This window comes from Protopterus annectens, chromosome 2.part0, assembly GCF_019279795.1.
Source record: "Protopterus annectens isolate FY-2018-M chromosome 2.part0, PAN1.0, whole genome shotgun sequence".
NCBI lineage: Eukaryota > Metazoa > Chordata > Ceratodontiformes > Protopteridae > Protopterus > Protopterus annectens.
Genome location: NC_056728.1, coordinates 209131153 through 209154490, shown reverse-complemented (window position 1 = coordinate 209154490; position 23338 = coordinate 209131153). Strand labels below are relative to the sequence as shown.

General features: G+C 41.5%; 1 protein-coding gene across 1 annotated transcript in view; it reads right to left on the bottom strand.

Moving 5' to 3' along the window:
• ANKLE2 (ankyrin repeat and LEM domain containing 2) overlaps window positions 1–23338 on the bottom strand; it is a gene marked incomplete in the record, with an annotated part of 2117323 nt that overhangs the window by 1253941 nt on the left and 840044 nt on the right.

Sequence of the window (23338 nt, the reverse complement as noted above, 5' to 3'; positions counted from 1 at the left end):
CATGTGTTTGGATTGCTGTCAGTGTAGGTCTACATCAGACTGGTATTGTAGTCACTGTAGTATTTCATGCCACCTGATAGGTTATGCCAGTACTGGGTTCAGAGTGCTTAGTCCCCAGTTTGGCTATGTGGTTGCATCTCATACATGTGTTGTACGTCCATGTGTAGGGGAGAGGGTTGACTGTGTACATGTGGCAGCTGTGACATTGCCACATGACTCACATATTCCACAACTGTACCATAGAGGTGATTGACAAGTGACCTTTGCACATGCTACCATAGTATTGTGATTGCCATGGTGATTAACAGCACATAGGGCCAATGGGGAACAAGGTAAAGAAGGTGAGTATGTGAGGGTGTAGTGCCTGTGATTAGTTAGCACTGGCATATATGACTGCTCACATGGTCAAATGCCAGGTAAGTCATATGCAATGTGTCACAGGCAACGTACATGCGAACAGGACAAACAGTGACGTTCTGTCAAATGAGACATGGACATACATATAGTAAGCTATGCATATGTCACTAGGAGTCCACAGAAGCTCTGTAAATCTGCATTGTAGGTGGGATCAGTGTTCCAGGGTAACTGCAAGCAAACATGCATGCAAACAAAGCTACAGTAAGCAGGGCTGCATGTAGTCCATTGTACAACAAACAAGCTGTACCACTTCCAGTACGTAACAGTGCAAATATGCAGGCACTATACACATGTACATGGAAATACACAGATCAGATGGCCAGGGTCCAGTCTCAGCGCACACAAGTGTACAGACCATGTACCGTCAGGATGTACAATAACCGGATGGAAGCCCAGGTGCTCATACCTGCAGTAATACACATGTCAAATAACAGACACTGAGCCTTCACTCAGTGGTTCCATACTTAGTAGGATGTATGCTACCTGTCCTGCCACCACAGTAGCCCTGACATTTATTGGGACTCTCCCTCCTGTGAAAGTTAGTTTTGTGTGTTGGGGCTGTCTAGCATGGTATGAGATGTGAGCTTGCAGTGCTAGGGTGCTCCTGTGTGTCCAGTACCAGTCGTGTAGTACTGCACACATATCAACATCCTCAAACATCCGCATTGCAGAGTCCAGTGTGGAAACATGCCACTTGCAGTTTACATGTCCATCATTGCGTATCAATACTTTCATTGCCTTATCCCCTGTGCTGCCTATGTATGTGGCCTTCTGTTGACATCCTTACCACCAGTATGCAAACATGTGCAGATGATACACTATGGTACTTACCATGGGTGTAGAAAACAGTACAAGACAATCATACCCTTACTGCATCAGGCATGCTGGGATATACCCACAATTATATCAGCACACAGTACTGTTAACAACATGATATTCTTACTACACGTCTATGTACTCACCCTGTGTATCAGCAACATGTTAACCTGTACCTGCACTGATGTTACAGATTGCAGGAGGTGGCACAGTTTCATCATATGCAAAGGGTGTGAACTTGGTATGCCTGAGTCTGCCACTGATACCACCAACTGACATGTATGTGTATGTGTGTTGGTGAGGGACAGCAGTACAAGGTGGGGCAATGTTGATGCAGTGTGTGCATGTATGCGGTAGCCCTAAGTGTTGCCAATTCGCATGTGTGTATGGATGCACACAGTTCCACCTCATGGCTGCCATATATCGGTGTTTGTGGACAGCCACAGACTGTACCTGCCAGGTCATACAGATCAGTGTCTCTGGCCACGGACACGGTACCTGTGCCTTACAGGGGTTCTACGGACCATATCCGGTACTAATCCAGACTGGGTACTGTCATCAGAAGCAGGTGTTCGTTGACTGGACACAGATACCTGTTGGGCCTGTTCAGAGCCACGTGCACGTGGTCTCCTGGGGCGGTCTGATGACAGCACAGACCCAGCATTGCTGGAGCTGCTGCTGGCACTATGGGGGCGGCCGCGGCCCTGTTGTCATCCGCGACAACTGCCAGCTGCTGCTGTTGCTGGCATACGCCCACGTCGACGCCTCAACTGTCCACCATTGCCCTGGCTCATGGACATGTAGTTGTGGAACTGATCTAATATATCCCCACAACGTCTGTCTATGACATCGGTGAAATTACGGATGGCAGCCGCAATGTCACACATACTGTCAGTCATGGCTGTGCGACATGCTGTCAGCTCCCTCAGACCCGGTCTGGTGTACCGTTCCATACGTGACTGTGCCTGCATGACAGCCCGAAACATAGCTGAGGTTGTAAGACCTCTGTGGGCACGTCTGACAGGGGCAGTACGCCCACGGATGCTCCCACGAGAACCCCTGGACATCTGTCTGTGTGGTACCATCTCAGGGCCATGCCCATGGCTGCTGTGTGGGGAAGCATGTGCCACAGATACCACATTATCCTGGTCAATGCCCACTGTATCCTGTCCATCACCTAGGGACATTGGTGACAAAGGATGTATTGGCAGGATGACTGTGCGCATTGATGGGGTTGACAGCTGTGTACTGTCAATTGGCTGACCAATGACGGACCCTGGCACACCTTCCTGTGCCATTACACAGATGTCATCATTATCAGTACCCGTGGCACCTGATTCAGGTTCCCTGCTGCATGACACCAGAGCAGCACCAGAACCTGTGGGAGGGAAACAGGAAACACAGTTTACAATGTCTACACAATGTTACCAGAGATGCACACATGCACACGTGCACACATGCACACAGTTGCACAGTTGCACACTACTCAGTATGTGAGATATCAACACACGGACACAGACACACCTGCATGCATACACAGAGCACAACTAAGTGAGCCTAATATTACTATTACTATCAAGACTATTAAATGTATTGTTAATACACACTCACCAGCATGGATAGGCTGCATTGCTGTTACACCGGAGGGACCTGCAGAAGTGAGGAAATTAATGTCAGTGGGCACAACTGTACCATTGTTACTGAGTATGATACAGGTCAGTAGTACAACAGTTGCCTTTCCCAGGTCAGCTGCTGATATTGAGAATATCACACTTGCACATTAAATACTATGATGACAGCTACAAACCAAGGACACACCTCACACATGCATTAACTACCAGTGTACACAACAGTCAACTATACATATGGCATATTACCTGCATGCTCGTAGTCATGGTGCTGTGTGGCTCCAGCCTCCATCATAATGCAGGTCTGCTGCTGTTGCTGTTGTTGGTGGGCTGGAGCCACAACACTTATGGGTAGTCCCTCCAGTCTGGTGAGTGGGGGATGTGTAGCCACTCTACCACCTGTGGCAACCTGTTGCCTGTGGATATCTGACGCACGCTGACGGATATTTCTGATTAAATCACTGCAGTGATGTCGTACCTGCTCATATGTCCTATTATGCGTGCCTATGTCATTTACCAGATGGACCAGGTCTTGCCACAGTGAAGTCCTCTCCTGCTGATTCTGGCTGGTGCGGGAAAAGAGTAATGCATAATCCCGCACCAGGCTCTGGTGTATTTCCTCATCCTCAGCTGCAGAGTATGCTGGATTGCGCTGGTGAGCCATGGTCCTGAAAAAGGAAATAAAATGATATCAGCAAAATATGTCAGCAGAATTTGGCACACATACTACACATGCTACTCGACTGTTGTGATACAACATATCTCACATATATAGCATCTGTCTGTCTATTGGTGGATACACATGTAAATGGCCAGGTATCAGTTCTCAGCCAACAACTGTGCAACAGTACCTGGCACACTCCATACGACATACTACCAAACCCCAGCAGTCAGAACACTGATTCAGGTCCAAAGCACCTCCTCACTCTGGGAGTTTGTATCGAGGTACTGTATGGGGTACATCATCAACTACTGTGATCTGACCACAAACTAATTGCGCTGGATATACATATCCCACCTCCACCACCAGCACAAACAACTACAGTGAATAACATTTCAAACGCAAACTTTACACTTCGTAAGACTGAGATGGTATCCTTTAAGCCCACTGGGCCAGTGGAAGCCACAACCCACAATGCTGACTTCTTCACAAATGATTTCTACGGACATCTCCGAGAATGCATGGATCATGCAATCCCATATAAGACCAAGACACTCTCCACAAAGGGAAAGCTTCCTGTCTGGTGGACCCCAGCCAGAGACAGATTGTATAACAAAAGATGGAAGCTACTGCAAGACAGAGCATAATTCCATAAAGGGAAGGCATGTCTGATCAGCACTAGTAAAGAGCTATGTTCTCTCATACAAGCATCCATGGGCAACTTTGAGAGGGAAATCACCGGGGACACTACAGATAACCACAAGGCCTTCTTCAGTTATGTTAGAAACCTGGTCAGAAACCCTCCAATATGCTCATAGTTAGTACACAACAACAAATAATTCATTGAGCCCACAGATATTGACAACATTGTGGCAGACAGGTTCAGTGCAATTTTCCCCCTTCCCTCTCCCCCAAACTAAGACATACTTATCCCAGCTGAATGTAACCTCCCTGTCATCACAGATGTCCAGGTGAGAGCCGCCCTCAGAAAAGCAAAAAAACACAGCATCAATGGGACCTGATGGTATCCCCAGTTGCATGCTACATGAACTCCAAGAGTAGCTAAACACACATACAGAAGTGCTATGTAACACTAGCCTGACTATAGGATATGTACCTGTACACTGGCATACAGCAGCAGTGGTTCCACTCCACAAAGGAGGCACCTCTACATACCAATACAATACAACACAATACAATACATTCCAATACAATGCAATACAATATGCTATTGCCCCTGGGACTACAGCAGCATACTGTTCTGCTACCCTGACCATTGTGACACATGTGATGTGATGGTACCGGCTCCTGACAAACAGTTACACAGGGTGACTCATATGGCATATTACCTATCTGACTAACATTCAGCAGGGGAATGTGTGACATGTACTCCTGGGGAGTCTTGCTTCTTAACGCTGTGTGGTTTATTGCAGGGTATATGTCTTATCTGTGGGTAGGAACCTGTACCTCCACCATGTGCTCTCTACTGCGGTGTCAAGGACGACACACAGGGGTCATTTAGGTTGTGGATGGTGTGAGGTGTTACTATGGTTGTTGGACATCTGTCATGGGTGTGACTTAAGTATGTAAATCCAGGAGTGGTAACCTCTATGTGGGTAGTACGTGTGCACTCTGTGGTGTTGTCAGTCACTGTGCATTGGTAATGTGTTTGAGTGCATTGTCACAGTGTTGTACATGTCACTGTGTCCTTCTCCATATCTGTAGCTGTCATGTGAGGTACATACCGTGGCAGCCATTGTGTGGTGTGGAGGGATACACTGACCTACATGTCCATAGCTGACACACCATGTCTGCTGACACATACCATGTGCAGGTATTCCAGGAATAGTGTGCCACTGTGACTATCATTGGGGGGACTATTGTACACATTTATGACCCTGTTCACCCCTGACACATGCAGTGGTGGGCAGCCAATCACATATCTGGTGGTTACTGGTGTAGGTGATTTGAAATGGGGTATGGTACTCCAGTTTTGACACTGGTGTTCACTCCATGCCTTTGTCACCAGGCACCTGTTGCAATACATCTGTACACATGTGCCTCACTCAGAATATATATACCTCTCTCTCTCTACATATATATGTATATATATATATATATATATATATATATATATATATATATATATATATCTATATATATATATATATATATATATATATATATATATATATATATGTCTATATATATATATATATATATATATATATATATATATATATATGTCTATATACATATACACAAATATATATCGATGTACATATATTGCTATAGATATGGAGGGGGGGAGTGTGACAGAGAGGGGTGAGAGTGACAGAGGGTGGGACAGGGGAGTGTGAGATCGTCATATACAGTCATATCTGTAGATAGTCAGATCTGTCTGTCTATGTATATGTATCTACATATATCTATATCTGTATGTGTGTATTACATATATATGTTTGTACATATTCTATCTACATCTGTCTATGTATTCCTACATCCCTCTCTATGTATACATATATGCATATTATATATATATATATATATATATATATATATATATATATATATATATATGCATACATACATATATTGACATACATAAGTATCCATATGATAGATAGGTATGTCAACATGTTTGTTTACAAAACTGTATACACACACTAACATACTGCTAAACATACATAACTGTGAAACCTACTTTGTACATTGCACTACAACCTACATTCAACCTACATTGCTATGTGCACACAGATGCCCTCACAAACATATGTATGTACAGCCTTCACTGATAGTTGCTGTATATCCCCTGCCCTATGCACATCTTCACATACATATAGATACAGACCAATGACACATATGGAGGGTTCACAGTATGTAGACTTTTCAAGTATTACTTTACATTACCTGTGTTTGTCACAGCTGCTTGCGTTGCCTTTTGGATTGGTGTCCTGCTGCTGCTCCAGTTGACAGATGTCAGCTTTCTAATAGGTTTTGTTGAGTGTTTTTGTTTGTGTGTTTTTTTTTTCTCTCTCTCTCCCTACCTCCAGAGGGTGCAATGATAGTATTTCATGTGTGGACTGGGAGCACAGCATGCTTTTGTAGGTATCTGCATATGTCCATGTGATGGCTTCTGCACCAATTGTTAGCCAGCATTTGCTAATTGCATGCAGCCAGTTGTGTACTGATTGCAGTTCTCACTGTGATTTCAGGACAGTGCTATAAAAAGGTAGGTGAGATAGGCGTAGCCCTTTCAGAGTTTAAGGGCAGGGACCATGCTGGTATGCTGTGGACACTGTTCTGTGAGTGTAAAGGTTAGTATCTCTCTCATATTTCCGGCTGTGTTGTAGATTAACATTTCTCCATTCATTTCTCCAGTTTCCTGTACTAACTGTGTATGTACACTGACACCTAAGACTACTACTACTGTTAATGTGGGTATGTGTGCTTTCCTGTGGGACATGTGGTGTAACTGGTATATAGCAGTGGCTCTTGCACTTTGTTGCTATGGCTTCAATATTTGCCCTTTACATTCACTACTTGTATGCCTGCTAGGTGTCTTGACTGTAGTGTGTTGCTGTGGCTTTCCTATTTTCCATGTACATTCACACCTTGGAATGCTTGCTATATCTGCTAGGGTGTTACTACATGCAGTGTGGTCTGGCCATGGTGTGGGTCTTGACATCTATTATGGTATTTGAGTATGCTGCTGAGTAGGCCCCAGAGACTCTCAGGTGCATCTTTTATTTGCCTCATGGAATGGTACATATCAGTGGGGTACACCCATTAAATTGTCTGGTATTCTGCAGTTGTGACTGTGGGTTAGCATGAGCATATGTATTACTACACTATTTCTGACGTGCAAGTGGTGCATACTTTCAGTACTTCATAGTTACCATTGCATGTGTTGTAACACCTTTCTGCCTACTGTTTGTACATTTCACAGGGAGTCTGTGGGGCATCCCTGTAACTCAGTCTCTGTTGCTATGTCTAGGCTCTTAACTATTCAAATATGGCAGTGTCAGACCTCTCAAGTGTACAGATATTTGCAGGATGTCCACATTTTTGCCTCATATTTTGGTCCATATCTCATAAACAGCTTTTTTCTGGCAAATCACTCAGGGCTCAAGTCAGACTATAGTGACAAACTTTTCAGTTTCAGACTTCATACCCTTCCAAACATCCAACATAATGCAAAACCTGTTACTCTCTCAACTGTCTAAGCTTGTTGGAGCAATATTTGAAATGTGTCCCTGTTTTTGGGCCTTTGCTCCACATTTTTTATTAATTAGTCCGGATGTGTTGCTGTAAGAGGTTGTGGGGTATGGGCAGTGATTATCCTGCTGTGAGTATGTGTGTGGCTTGCAAGGTGCTACGGTGACATTATTACCTACTAGCTACCAAGTAGCATGGCTGTTTCTGTTCACACACTACTATTATAGTAATCCACTACATTTGACAGTAAATATACATGACATGCTTTGCGTACTACACATCCTATATTCCCTTTACATTAATTCCTACTATTGAATGATATATTTATTGTAGCACAATGTTCTTATATAGCAGTCATGGCTTAGTGGTAAGTCATGCAGACTACTGTTTCCAAGGTCCTGGGTTCGGGACTGACCGTGAGATTTTATTTTGCTTTTGACCAGACTACAGGCCTTGTCATTCAGAGTGACTAAGGCACTTTTAAGCAGTTGTAACCGGGTTAGCGCTGGTTTGCGTGGAGCTCACGCATGCGCACTGGCTTTCAGCTCCGCGCACACCGGCTTACAACTGCTTAAAAGTGCTTACTCTTGCGCACACCCGTGCTAATTTCTTTGAAAGAAATGAAAATGGGGAGACAGGAAAGTGGTGAAAAAGGGGTCACAAAGAGGGTAAGACAGTAGGGAAACAAGCTCGGGTTTTGCAGGAGGGATGTAGGTAAGGCCCATAGCTGCCCATTTCTTCATCAGCAACAGCTGTGCATATGTTTGTAATTTGGTGTGACATTTGAAACCTTCTACCCCGAGAGAGGTGTAAGGACAACAATAATACTTGTTGGACAGCCAATTGTAATAGACAGTTTCCATGTCCAGCAGACGTGTGCAAAATGGGCAGCTATGTATGGGGCGTAATTTTTTTGTGGGTACAGAGTGTCCTTTTTTTTTTTTTTTTTTCAGGTGAGAATGGTATGTCAGGTACAGGAAGTCGGTATAGCTGGGGAGGTAGGTTGGGTAAGTTAACAGACAAGACAAACAAGACGCATACAGGGGCAGTGTATGACACATGTGGGGGAGTTACACAATTGATGGGGAAGGATGTTTGGATATCTCGAGCCCATGAGCCCACAGATGGCAACAGTGGAACTGAGATCCCCACCCATGGGCAGTTGCCACTGTGCCTTCACTGCCCAGGACAGGGCTGTGCTGGGGGCTGTGTAGGCCGGGCAGCAGGCACGCCCGTTAGTTGTGCCACCCGTGCCTCAAGCTGGCATAGGGGCCCAAGAACAGCATCCCGGATCTTCCTACGCACCACAGTTCCGGACATTACGGAGGGTGAGTAGATGTTCTCCTCCAGCCACACTTGCAGAGGGGGGACGAGCCCCATCCCCTGCAGCGCTTCCACCCGCAGGTGGCACAGGGCCACCGGAGGAGGGTCCGGCCTGGGCACTACTGCCAGGTGCACTCGCCAGCTGAGGAGGGAAAGGTGGGTCTGCTGGAACCCGCCTTCCCTGTCGTCCTATGTTTTGCATTATGTTATGACAGTTTGGGTTAGTAACTTTCAATACCATTCACAATTAGTTGCAACAGCATGCATTAGTATTCCCATTAACCAAACACCCATATATTCAAACCACTGAACAGCAAGCATAACACATGCATAATTTCAACAGCAATACACAATCCAACAACATGCAGGGTTGATTGATGGCAAAAGGCCATCAGGTTTGGATGTATAAACAGGGCAGATGCATCAACGTACATGCAAATATGTATGAACCAACAGGACAAATGTCCAGGGGTGTTAATTGTGATTGCACATACCAATTTCACGTGGAATGGATTATATGTGGTTATACGGAAGGGTGAAGAAAATTTAATTAACAACTTCAAATACCAATACATATGCTGTACATTTCTACTAGCTGCAGATATATACACACTACAGTTCTGCCTACAGTTTCCTATGTGATAACTACTTCAGGTTGGTGATAGGAATGTTACTGCTACATCAATATACATTTCATTTTTATTCATACACATTCATATCTGTACTGACTGCAGTATACTTTATTCAGGAGTTATTACTACTTTATTGGTGGATTCATACCTTTTTCTCACACTCTCTCGTTTTATTTTTACAATTCAGGATGGTACTTAATTCTAGGCTTTATTGACATGTTTTACCTGTAGTTATAACAATCCTTTCCAACAGTCTCACTTCTGTTATGTTTCTGTATTTCAACAGGGGATATATTTCACACGTGTTTTATTCAGCTTCTGCAGCTGTACTTTTCAGCCTGCTGCAGGTTATGTACTATTATATTACAGGTGGGACATCTTTATTTCAGACTTGTTTCATTTTTATGTTTGGATTACAGGCTGCATCACACTTTTGTAATCAAGCAATACTTGCAAACCCTCTTACACTGTTACTTGCACATTTTACTAATTAGTGACTACACTGCACTCTTTTGCTAACTGTCATACTTATATATTTTATTACAGTTACAGGGAGAGAATTACTGACCTGCCTGGTGGCGCAACCATGCCAGCCTATCGCCATAGGCTTGACGGTTCGCAGAACGGACACCTGCAGCTGTAATATAAATAAAGTAATATTGGAATACACATCTCCATAATATCAGCTAGGTTAATTTCTTACATAAATAATTACATGTAACTTACTCAGTAGTGGGGCGTTGGGCATTTGCCGGGCCTCCTGGATCCAACGGTTCAGTTGGTCCTGCTTCCGTCTCTTCAGGTCCACATGGTGGTGACGGACCTGCTCACCAGTCCTTGGTATCCCTGTGGCACTGGTGAGATCATGAGCCAACCGGTCCCACGCCTCAGCCCTATATGCTCCCCACAGGACCTGGCCCTGCATGAGTTGGACCTCATGATTGTGGACAAGGAGCCAAACCATATATTTGGACTCCTCAATGCCCCACCTCTGTGCTCGGAAGCAACTACCCTCACCTACACCTGACATCCTGGCTGCAAGTCGGTTCTACAATCGGTTATGTTGTGTATTCCTGCCTATGGGGCTTATATATGCTGTTTTTCCCGCACTTATCTGTGATTGGCCATTTTGGAATTGTATCAAATTCACAAAACCTGCTTTGTCATGCTCCTCTTTCTATTCATTCCTATATATATGCTATTACTGCATTTCTAAGTGCAGTTGTCATGGCTTAGTGGCTCAGTACTTTGACTATGGTGCATGGTATCCTGGGTTTGAACCTGGCCATTGCTTTTTATATTTTATGTCTGTCCACACAGGCTAGGAGGTGTGTCTGTGTAAAGGCAGTTTTGATACAGCTTTCTCAACGTTGCCAGTCTGTTAGCTTGTTGGCACGGTGCGCAGCTCCGCGCAAACGGGTTACGCTGGTTTACGTGTCATTTGGCTGTCAGCACGCATATTACGCTCAGCTCAGCTACGGGCACACAGTTTCAGCGTGTTAAAACACTGCTCAACCCCAGGCACTCATTTTACACCTGTTAAACCACTGCTCATCTACGGGCACTCATTTTATACCTGTTAAACCACTGCTCACCTACGGACACTCATTTTATACCTGTTAAAACACTGCTCACCTACAGGCAGATGTACTCAACTTGTTAGACTGTAGCTCAGCTATAGGCACATCTGACATTTTTTTTTTTATTATCTCACATTTCTTCAAAATACATGGCCCATTTCATTACATTTTACATAAAATATAATTTTATATGTGTACATATATGTCAGGCACCGGTTTCATGCTTATTTCACTAAAAATAAAAATTGATGTTGTGGGGGCTCGAACCATGACTGCCTGCTCTTCAGCTGACGTCTCTACCGCTACGCTACTGCTTTTTGGCTTAATTTGCATATTTAGTTCTTATATGCTTTTCCACTGACTGCTAACTGTGGCTAAGCTACAGGCACGCCCGCGCAAACGAGCGCACTCACGGGCAAACATCTTTACAATTTAAAAAAAAAAATTATAAGATGTTCATTTCTACATTTTATGTTCGTAGTTTGTGGGGGCATGTGTTGTGTTTATTCACATTTACACGGACTCTGTCGTGGCTACTTTCGGGACTTTTACTCTTCTGGGGGCGTGTCCGTTTGTAGGGCTCGGCCTATGGACAAGCCCCCCCTACTGTCTTCCACGGACCGTGTTAGCCTTAGGTGTGATTCAGCATGCCCTCATGCATATGCATGACATGCTGACGTCACACCGTTTAACTGCAGCCTCCGTGTAAGCCTTGTAACTCTTACACGGACGCTTTGTGAATCCTGCCCATTATATATGCAAAATCTAGCAATTAACTCTGGTCTCAAAACAATAGAAAGAATCTGCTGGTTCCGAGCCCTGAGATCAAACAGTCATAAAATGCTTGACCTATCAGCTTTCTTACAGCAGATTGCACTGTTGTTACATTTTTGCAGTTCAACATCCAATATAGTCTTCTCACATTTAAGAGAACAAGCCTATGGCTTTTATTAATATTTACAAAGAATTATCTACAAAATTCTATCTAGCTAGGCTGGCAGCCTTCACATATCTTTACAGATACCACATTGGGTTTCCCCTGAAAAGAAGTCGCTAGCATAGTGGGACAAACCCGGTCAACAAAGGGCAAATAAAAAACATAAAAATAAATAAAGTATGCTTTTGGAGAGGAGAGGAAAACATTTGACAACATTAATCGAACAATGATAAGCTAGAAGGAAACACAGAGTAAGAAAATGCCACTATTACTGGTGGGTATTTATGTGGAGAAGGAATATGACAGAGCCCAGTAGGGCGATGGTAGCATCTGTGTTCCCTGACAGACTAACAGGGTTAATTAGGAGGATATATGAAGTGTCAGAAGCATGCACAAAGGTGGGAAGGTTCCTCAAACAAGGGTGTCCTCTTTCCTGTCTGTTACTTGCTATATACTTAGTGCCACTTGCAAAGAAAATAATGGGCTCACAAATTCAAGGCTATAACTGGTATGGTAATCAAGAAAAGTTAGCTTTATTCACAGATGTTATTACTTTGCACTTGATAAATCCAGAAAATGACATTTCAATACTGTAGATCAGAGTGTAATGTGTGTGTGCTATGTCTAAGAACCATGCGAGGCTGTGCGTGCACATATAAATTCCAGACATGTGCAATCCCTAGTGCCATTTTGTAGAAGAAGCCAGAGAGTGAGCATGTATGATCGCAGTAGTTAGTTTGCATACAAGTTACTTAAGTCATAGTCAATAAGCCTCTATAGTGATGTGTTTATATAGAATAAAGCTGCATAACAGAACCCGTGAAGACTCACTTATTCGTGTACCAACACGAAAGCGACATGGTGTCAGAACCAGGTTAAAAAAGAGAAGAACATTTAGAACTATAAGATGTAAAGACAGAGAAATTAAAACCGACAGAAAACAGTACAAACACAACCAGAAAGAATCAAAGGTAATGAAAAATACAAAATATTTACTCAATGCAAAAAGAGGCAAGAAAGGGCATTACAAGGACACAAATCAGGCAATCGGAAAGTACAAAAAAGTTTAACTAAAGAAATTGTTTAATATAAAAGTATTTGACAAGACAACTGACTTTCAAGTACAAAACGGGCATGTTTAAGGCAAACGAGCAAGTCTAAAGCAGAGCGAGCATGTTTATGGCAGAACTAGTGTGTTTAAGGCAGAATAGGTTCATAGGTTCATAGATTAGTACTAAGCTAACTGGCCTTGCAAGCCATTTTAAGCCTAGCCAATTATCCCTTGTGAGACTCAAACCCTGCACCTTGTGTTTGTAAAGCAAACACCTTAACCATTAGGCCACCCTCCCACCCTCCCAACCATGCCCTCCCAATAGGGCATGTTCAGAGTAAAACAAGCACAATAAAAGTACGTTGGTCATAAAAAAGGACTAAACGAGCAAAAAGAAAATAATAAGAAAAGAGAAGTGGGCACAATAAGCAAAAAAAAGCAAGGCGACTGCTTGTGTTTGGGCAAAGTGCTGTGTTTCGACATAACTACAACTTTGTATTGTATTAAGGGCGTAATTAAAGTTATTTTCAGCATCTCAGTGCGTGTAAAAGTGCGTACAGTGTGTGCTTATTACTGTGCATGTATTTCAAAGACTTCATTGGTGCAAAGTGCAACCATTTCGTTAATCCAATCAAAGCATAGTTATTTAAAGAAAAGTTCTTGTGCTCGGTGTGAATATTTACAAAGTGCCACCATTACAGAGTGCTTCTTGTACTGTAAAAAGTTGCCTAGCAAGATACTGCCATTTTGGGAACATTTCGGTGTATTGCACGTAGTCATTTGCAAAGTGCAAATACTTCAAAAGATATTGAATTTGGGCAGCAGAAGTTCGATTTATTCACATTGTACAGTTGCTTAATACGTTTCTTGCACTGATAAAAAGTGTTTCTTACAAAAGATTACAAAAGTACTACAGTGCTCGTGAATTGCTCAGCTGCACCGTAAAGTTCTCAAATGTTTCTTAAAGTGATGACTTTGACAAGTGATGGCATGTGACTGTAGCATTCCTGCCTTATCGATAAGGTTCCAAGCGATTACGTTAGCATTTCTGCCTTTACCAATCAAAGATTTCATAAAGCATCAAAAAGTCAGAGAAATTATTCCACAAGCTCCGTAAAGCATTGAAAAGTTTGAAAAACTATTCTGCAAAGTTTTGTAAAGCTTTGATAACCTGAAAACGTTATTTCGTAAAGCATAGTAAAGTATCGAGAAATCTAAACAGTTATTTCGTAAAGCACTGAGAAATTTGAAAAGCTATTTCACAAAGTAAAGTACGGCATCGAGAAATCTGAAAAGCTATTTTGCAAAGTGCAATAAAGCATCAAGAAGCCAGAGAAGTTTACTTTGCAAAGTCCAGTTATTTGAAAGTACTACGAGGTTGTCCAGTCGCACAATTCTGATAAGTTTAAAGAGAGCAAGTACAGACCACAACAGCAATGAACAAATTGTGTTTATGCCAATTACTTATGTGTGTGTGTGTGTGTGTGTGTGTGTGTGTGTGTGTGTGTGTGTGTGTGTGTGTGTGTGTGCGTGCGTGTGTGTGTGTGTGTGTGTGTGTGTATTCATGTGTATTTGCAAGAACCTTCACTGGTATGTGTTAATATGGCAGATGGATTTTGAAAACCTCAACCACTTGTATTTGATTAGAATACTGCAGAGAACTGGAGAATATTTGAACAAGAGTACAATATTTTTATACAAACAGCTTATGCAGATAAAGAAACATGTGCCAAGGCATTCATTTTGCTAAATCTAGCAGGATCTGAGGCCATAGAAAGAGAATGTTCATTTGTATATGCACCAGCAGTGTATGAAGGTGAAGATGTAGACTGCCATATTGTTGTGCAAGCTGAATCAAGGGAAGACCCAGAGTCTTTGAAGTGTAAATTCAGAGAAATGTGCAATTCCCAGATGAACACTACATTACAGAGACATTTGTTTTACACAAATCAGAAACCAGGGGGAAACTTTTGCAGATTACATAACTGACTTGAGAAACAGAGCTAAAATGTGTCTGTTTGGTGATCTGAAAGATGACCTGATAAAGGACAGACTTGTGCATGGTATTAACAGCGCTGCAGTGAGAAAGACTTTACTTTGTGACAATGATTTGACAGTAAGCAAAGCAACTGAGGTTTGTCAGATCCATGAGGTGACAGAAAGACATACAAACATGCCTGCGAGTGACAAAAACATGGTTTCAGTGAGCTCCAGAGCAAACGTAGACAGTATGCAACATGTGGCAAACAGAAACAGGCCTAAGCAAGGGGCGGCCACAGGGTTTCCAAATAAGGTATGAAGCTTTCCAGAAAGTTCCAGAAAAAGTGCAAGCTCCACTACCAGCTCAGTGCAACACAGACGTGAGTCAGCAAAACCCAAGTCTAGCTTTACTGTTAACTGTTGCAATTGTGGTGCAAATCATGAGTCGAAAAGACAGAACTGTTTAGTATATGGTCAGCAATGCTACAAGTGTAAAAAATGGAACAATTTCCAAAAGTTTTGCAAATCAAGTAAGCCTCACTTAGTTGTAAGGAAAGGTCGCACAAAATAGCAAGTTGATCAGGTAGAGCCGAAACAGTCAGCTTTCTATGTGTATGGTGCATCAGTATTTGGAGAAAGAGCTGATGCAGTAAACTTACTAACAAGGAGTGAAGTGTTTTGTGTGGTTCAGATCAATGGAAAATCCACAGAGCTCAAAGTAGACACTGGGTCAAAGCAAAGTAGACACTGGGTCAAAGTGTAATGTTATATTAGCAGACACATTTGCAAAAGTGAGAACTAACGAACAACTCAATGTAACCAGCAGTGTGAGACTTGTTGCGTATGGAGGTGAAGAAATTCAAACCGAAGGTTCAGTAATACTTTCATGTTATTTGGCTGAGAACTGTTACAGCTTATTATTCTATGTAGTCCAACAACCAGTGCAATCTTTACTAGGTCTCAAAGACAGTTTGAGAATGAATCTGCTTTCTTTTGCTAAAGAAGTTTGTCATGTGAGTTCAGTTCCAAGTTAAATTTTTTTCAAAGCCATTTTCTCAAAATATGCTGATGTTTTCGATGACAAATTGGGCAAACGTCCAGTTGTGTACTCTATGAAGTTAGATCCCAAGATCACTCCAGTAGTCAGACCAGGAAAAAGAGTTCCGATAACAATGCAAAATAAAGTTAAAGCTCAGATGGATAAGATGGTGCAGCAAGGTGTGATTTGTCCAGTCACAGAACCAACTAAATGGGCATCGTCCATGGTAGCCACACACAAGAAAGGCTCAGATGAAATCAGAATATGCATTGATACTAGAGATTTGAACAAAGCATTAAAAAGGCCATACCATCCAATGTGCACAGTTGAGGAAGTTGCACCTCTAATATCGAATGCCACTGTACTTTCTGTTTTGGATGCAGAGAGTTCATTTTGGCAAGTGACGCTTGATGGCAAATCCTCATTTCAAATTACTTTTGGCATTCCGTTTGGCAGATACAGATTCCTAAGGGTGCCACTTTGAATAAATTCTCCAAGTGAAGTCTTTCATTGTGCAATGGAACAAATTTTTTCAGGTTATCCTTGTGCCATAATAGTAGACGATCTATTAGTTGGAGGCAATGGTGAAGCAGAGCATGACAGAAACCTCAAGAAAGTTCTAAACAGAGCATGTGAAGTAAACTTGAAGCTCAATATAAGTGCAAATTCAGACTTCCAGAAGTTATGCACATAGGTCATTTACTTACAAGTACAGGCCTAAGACCTGACACAACCAAACAGCTATTTAAGAGATGTCAGCACCAGATAATGTGCAAGGTTTACTGTGTTTTCTGGGCATGGTCAACTATTTAGGCAAGTTTATACCAGACTTCAGTGAGTTGACAGCACATTTGAGAGAGGTAACACAAAAAAATGCTGCATGGTCATGGTTGGATCATCATCAGAAGGTGTTTGATAACCTTAAGCAGAAAATTGCCACTCCATTTACGTTAAGATACAATGATGTGAATAAACCAATTGTTCTTTTCTGTGATGCTTCAAATTTTGGTCTTGGTGCAGTTATTCTTCAAGAGGGCAGACCAGTAGCCTATGCATTTAGGACACTTACTGAAACCAAGATGCATTATGCTCAAATTGACAAAGAGCTTTTGGCGATAGTTTTTGCATGTTTCAAGTTTCACGATTATATTTATGGTCGAGCTATCCAGATTGAAACTGATCATCAACCTCTAGTTCCCATTCTAAAGAAGCCTATGCATTCTGCTCCAGCAAGATTACAAAGAATGATGCTCAAATTGCAAAAGTGCAATTTTAAAATGGTCTATACTAAAGGTAAATTGCTCTATTTGGCTGATACCTTACCCAGATAGCCTATTAGTACAACAGAACAGCTTGATGCTGAAACGTGTGACTTTGATGGAATGTCAGTGTGTCATTTCTCCAGCACTGGCCTTGATGAGTTGAGAGATCACACTACGACTGATCCAATTTCACAAAAGCTTAATCACTACATAAATGTCGGAAGGCCGTCAAAGCAATCAAGTGCATCACCTGAGGTGCAATCGTATATTTCTTACTGAAATGAATTGGTGATAAAAGTTGGTATTGTTTTCAAAGGTTCTAAAATTGTTGTTCCTGCTTCCTTACAGCAAAAATACATTCAGATTTTGCATGACAATACCGATGCATTCTTGAATTTCCTTAATCTCAGAAACATACCTTGTGATGATACTCTTGGTTCACCTGGTCAAAGACTATTTTCCAGACAAACTAGAACTACACTACCTATTTCATCAAGTTTATGTAGCCTAACTCTAAGAACAATAAACCATCAAGGCTCAATTGTTGAAGTGTAATAACTAGAAATCTAGGTACGACAGATCAAGCAGATTACTGAATTCAGACAACAAAAGGTTTTGATTGAATAGGATAGATTACAAGCATCAGTGCCAAGCCATGATCCTATATGGTAAGCTCTGAGGGTGTGGAGTATAGGAGGAATCGCAGACATCTTTTTCCTGTACCAGAATCATCATCATTGCAATCACAATATTATATCTGTGATGCAAACTCTAAAGTCAAAGAAGGAGTCAGACATTGTTTCCAGACTAGAATGTGGTCAAAAGTCTTATTCCGTTCCAGAAAGTAATTTGAACATTCCACAGGTCAACCATTTTGCAGAGACTGTCCCAGTTGCTAAATCTGATTCCCAATTTTATGTCGCACGATATGGACCATGTTTCTATGCCTAGTGTGAAATACACAACAGTGTGGACTTGACTGTGTGTATATATATATATATATCTATGGGATCACTATGAAATACCGAACGCCCAAAATCCCGACGCTGAAAACAACGAGACCAGATGACCGAAACCCTGCATTACCGAAAGACCAGAAGCAAGAAATGCAAAATCCCGATGTTAAGGGATTTTGCGTTAGCGCTTCTGGTGTTGCGGTTCAGGTAAGTATGTGTGTGTTTGTGAGGGGTGTAGTGTGTGTAAGTGTGTGTTGTGACTGTGGTGTGTGAGTGAGGGACTGTAATGTGTGGGTGTGAGTTTGCCTTGTGTGTCTGTTTGTGCGATCTCGGAGTTAGAATAATAAAGTGGGGGGGTGCAGGGGGGCTTTCCCCCCTGCCTACGTCTAGTGTAGGATGCATTGTTTGGTTGCGGGGGGGAAGGTGTGTGTGTGTGTGTGTGTGTGTGTGTGTGTGTGTGTGTGTGTGTGTGTGTGTGTGTGTGTGTGCTGTTTGTTTGTGTAACTTTCTCGATTTTGAATTTTGCGGTTTTAAGTAAGCGGTATTGTGGGGTTTCGGGCATGTGGTCCCGGTGTTTTAAGCGTCGGGATTTTGGGCTTTCGGTATTTAGTAGCGATTCCATATATATATATATATATATATATATATATATATATATATATATATATATATATTATAATACACATATATGTATATATATATATATATATATATATATATATATATTATAATATACATACATATATATATATATGTATGTATATTACAACATACATAAATATATATATATGTATGTATATTATAATATATATATATATATATATATATATATATATATATATATATATATATATATATGTATGTATGTATATTATAATATATATTATAATATATATATATATATATATATATATATATATACACATATTATATATATGTGTGTGTGTGTGTATATTTAGTATTGTGCAATGCATGTCTTTAGACTACCTGTGATTTATGCATGTTAAATAATCTCATGATCTACTTCTCAAAGAGGAAGGATGTAGATCAGTGTGTCATGTGCGTGTGCTATGTCTTTAAGAACCATGCAAGGCTGTGCATGCACGTCTAAATTCTAAACACATGTAATCCCTTAGTGTCATTTTGTAGAAGAAGCCAGACAGTGAGCATGTATGATCATAGTAGTTAGTTTGTATACAAGTTACTTAAATCATAGTCAATAAGCCTATATAGTTATGTGTTTGTATAGAATAAAGCTGCTTAAACAGAACTCACGAAGACTCGTTTATTCATGTACCAACACAAAATCGACAAATACTATGGAACATTTTGAGACTATTTAGTCTTTTCAGGATAGAAAATAAATGAAGATAAAGCAAAGACTACAACAACTATGTACTCACAAATTAGTTAAGAAGTACCCATACCTATGGGGACACAATAAAGACTAAATACTTACATATGTGGATTACAAAGGATTCTATTACACCAGGTAAGCATATGTGAGAAGAAACTAATCAAAAGATAAACTTAAAAAAAAAAATCAGAAGTTGAAAGCTCTTGATTATGAAAATGCATAATAAGAGACCAACGGTGAAAATGTATCTAGTTCATTTAGTTCTGTGGATTTTAATTAATAAAAAAAAAAAAAAATGAAGGAATTTATTTGGGAAAGGAACAGGACAAGAATTAAGTACGTTTTTTCTACCCATACAACAAGATGTTTAACATTAGCTGATTTGAAGAAAAACTTTAGAGATTAGAAGTTAAGTCTCTTAGACACAACACAAGCAGAAGGTTACAAATCAAAGTGAAAAGACATAATGAAAGTTGTGCACACATGCCCTTAAGGAGAATAATAATAACTATATGGAATTGCATACACCCATAGAGAATATTACATTTATAAATTAGTAGAAACTTTTCTAAGAACTAAACCAAAGGAGAGAAAATCTACAGATGACAAAGTGGGTATGGAAAATTGGGGGGGGGGGGGGGGGGGTAGAATTTACTGGAGAAGATAAGCAAACGTACCAAGCTAGTAAAAGCAAATAACTACGAATGGAAAAATAATACTGTAGGATGAGGCCAAGTGGAAGTTTGGACTGCAGGATTTTTCCCCTTGAAGAATGCAGATACAGACAATAGTGTTTAGATCCAATGATTTTAATGTGGGCACTGAAGATGATTAGTGATTTGGTCGCAGGAAATGAAACTTGGTACATTACAAAGCAATGCCACACATGCTGTACCTTTGTGTGTTCTACACCTCCTAAAAATGTAGCCACGGTGGTGCAGCGGTTAGCGTTGTCACCTCACAGCAAGAGGCTCTCCCATTCGATTCTCGGCTGGAACGCCTTGTGTGTGGAGTCTGCATGTCCTCCCCATGGCCGAGTGACGTTTAAAGACATGCAGGTAGATGCATGCATGAATGGGTGTGCCTTCTTTGAAGGTTGGGCGTCGGGCTGGCAACTCGGCACTGTAAAAAATCCACTGCCAATCATTAGCAGACAGGAGTTCTGCTGTGGCGACCCCTAACCGGGAAAAGCCAAAAGACATTAGTTTTAGGGAGGAGAGAACAAACTATCATTGTCTGTCACTGGTCAACTTCAGAGATGGAAAACTTCTGTAGTGGTGCAGCGGTAGCGTTGTTGCCTCACAGCAAGAAGTTCTCCCGTTCGATTCTCAGCTTGGGTTGGGATTGCCTTCTGTGTGGAGTCTGCATGTCCTCCCCACGGTCGAGTGGGCATTCGAAAGACGTGTTGAATGGGCGTGCCTTCGTTGAAGGTTGGGCGTCAGGCTGGCAACTCGACACCATAAAAAAAAAAAACAACTGCCAATCATTAGCAGACCGGAGTTCCGCTGTGGTGACCCCTAACCGGGAAAAGCCGAAAGACAAACAACGAGTCAACTTCAGAGATGGGAAACCGTGAAAGCCAACTAGGAATTAATTTTTTTTCTAGTTTTTGAATACTTGTCATCCTCTCATTTTTTCATGTGTCCAGTGTTTTCCGGTGAGTTTAGCAAATATAGGTACAGCTGCTGAGCCTGAGAATAGGTGGATTTCGCCAGAACAGTCAGCCTTGTTTCCAGAATAGACCCTGCATGAAGTCAAACTTTCCCTACATCACAAATTTAAGTAGGATAAAGTATACAAAGGAACATCATCAATTTTAATTTATTTATTTTAAGAGGGCGATTAAGGTAGTCAACTATAAGCGAGTCCATCAAGCCACAGAGGTAATATCACCCCGAGGTCAAGGATGTGGATTAAGAAGTGGCATGGTGCCCCAAAGTCTTAAGTCAAGTCGCCCCCAGCTACCAAAATTATAAGGAAACTAGGAAGGTGTTAGGGATTTTATACTTAACTAGTAATAGTTACACTCTAACATGTACAGTTATGGAGACTGTGTTCATACCACTATACCCCATTCAAAAGGATCACTGTTGCAGTACCATTCTTTATAACTGCTGGCCACAGGCCTATGGAAAAGAAACATACATGCCCTGCAGAATTGCAGTGCAGTGGCAAACCTCGCTGTGTTCTTGGAAATGACTATCCAGCTTATAATACCTTAAGATGTGTACTGCAGTCCAGGTGGCTGCTTCAGCTGCAGTATGAAAGAACATCTAAAAAGAAGGCAGTAATAGTAACAGCCTGCTCCTCTTGTGCAATAACGTCATACCATGCCCTTGTAATGTTTTTCAATGTTGGTTGTAACAAAAAGCTATTCAATCTGCAACTCACTAAGAAAGGATATGCTTGGGAACTGGTCAACTCCAATTCCCCTGTCATAAAAGAAATTGAACTGGATTGTCTGAAGTCTATAGTTTTGTCAATACCTCAACAGTCCATGTATCTGCATTATAAAGGGAAAAGCTTCTTTCCCTTATTCTGGGGATTTGGAAGCCAAAACTGAATGGTCTGACTCAAGGCCAGCTCTAATACTACTACGGCCATAAAACACGGATTGGTCCTTTTTGACCATACATGGCTCACAGTTCTGAAATTTTCTAGAAGTAATAGCTACCAGGAAGAGAATTTTTCAAGATAAAACTCTTAAGTGCTGTTGAAATTTAGATACCAAAGAGGAAGCTATCACTCCCACTGGTGCTTCAAAAAGTACAGTTGTGTACACTTACCATAAATGTAGATGTTCGAGTGTATTCACTGTTGCAGTCATTACACTTGGGCAATCTGCTGGCACGTTGCCCTCAGTCGGCCTGAATTCCAAAGTCTTGGGTCCTGTGTCGGTTGATGTCTTCTCTTCCATGACGACAAATCATCAGGGATATAAAACATGCAGCCAACGCCATTTTCTTTAGTTTTTCTTGCCCCTGAAGTCAGGTGCCCCCAGATAGGTAGCAATACTCTAAAGAGATATATATATGTGTATATATATATATATATATGTATATATATATATATATATATATATATATATATATATATATATATACACATACATGCATCAATATAAACTTTACCTTCATCTACAAGCAAATACACCACATAGGTTGTAGAAGAAAGAGAAGGAAAGATAAACTGTAGAATGACAGGGGGATGACGGGAGGGTAACCTGGACTGCAACAGTGAATACACTCGAACATCTACATTTATGGTAAGTGCACACAACTGTACTATGTTCTTCGTGTTTCACTGTTGCAGTCATTACATTTGGGTAGAGTCCCAAAGCTATGGTTGGGAGGCTGGAGCTAAACAGCATTAGGTGAGGCTATAAGGCCCTGCAGCACTGCAGTGGCAAAGCCTGCCCTGGACTTAGAGTAGAGAGGCAAATGGTAATGCTTTGTAAAGGTGTGAACAGAACTCCAAGTAG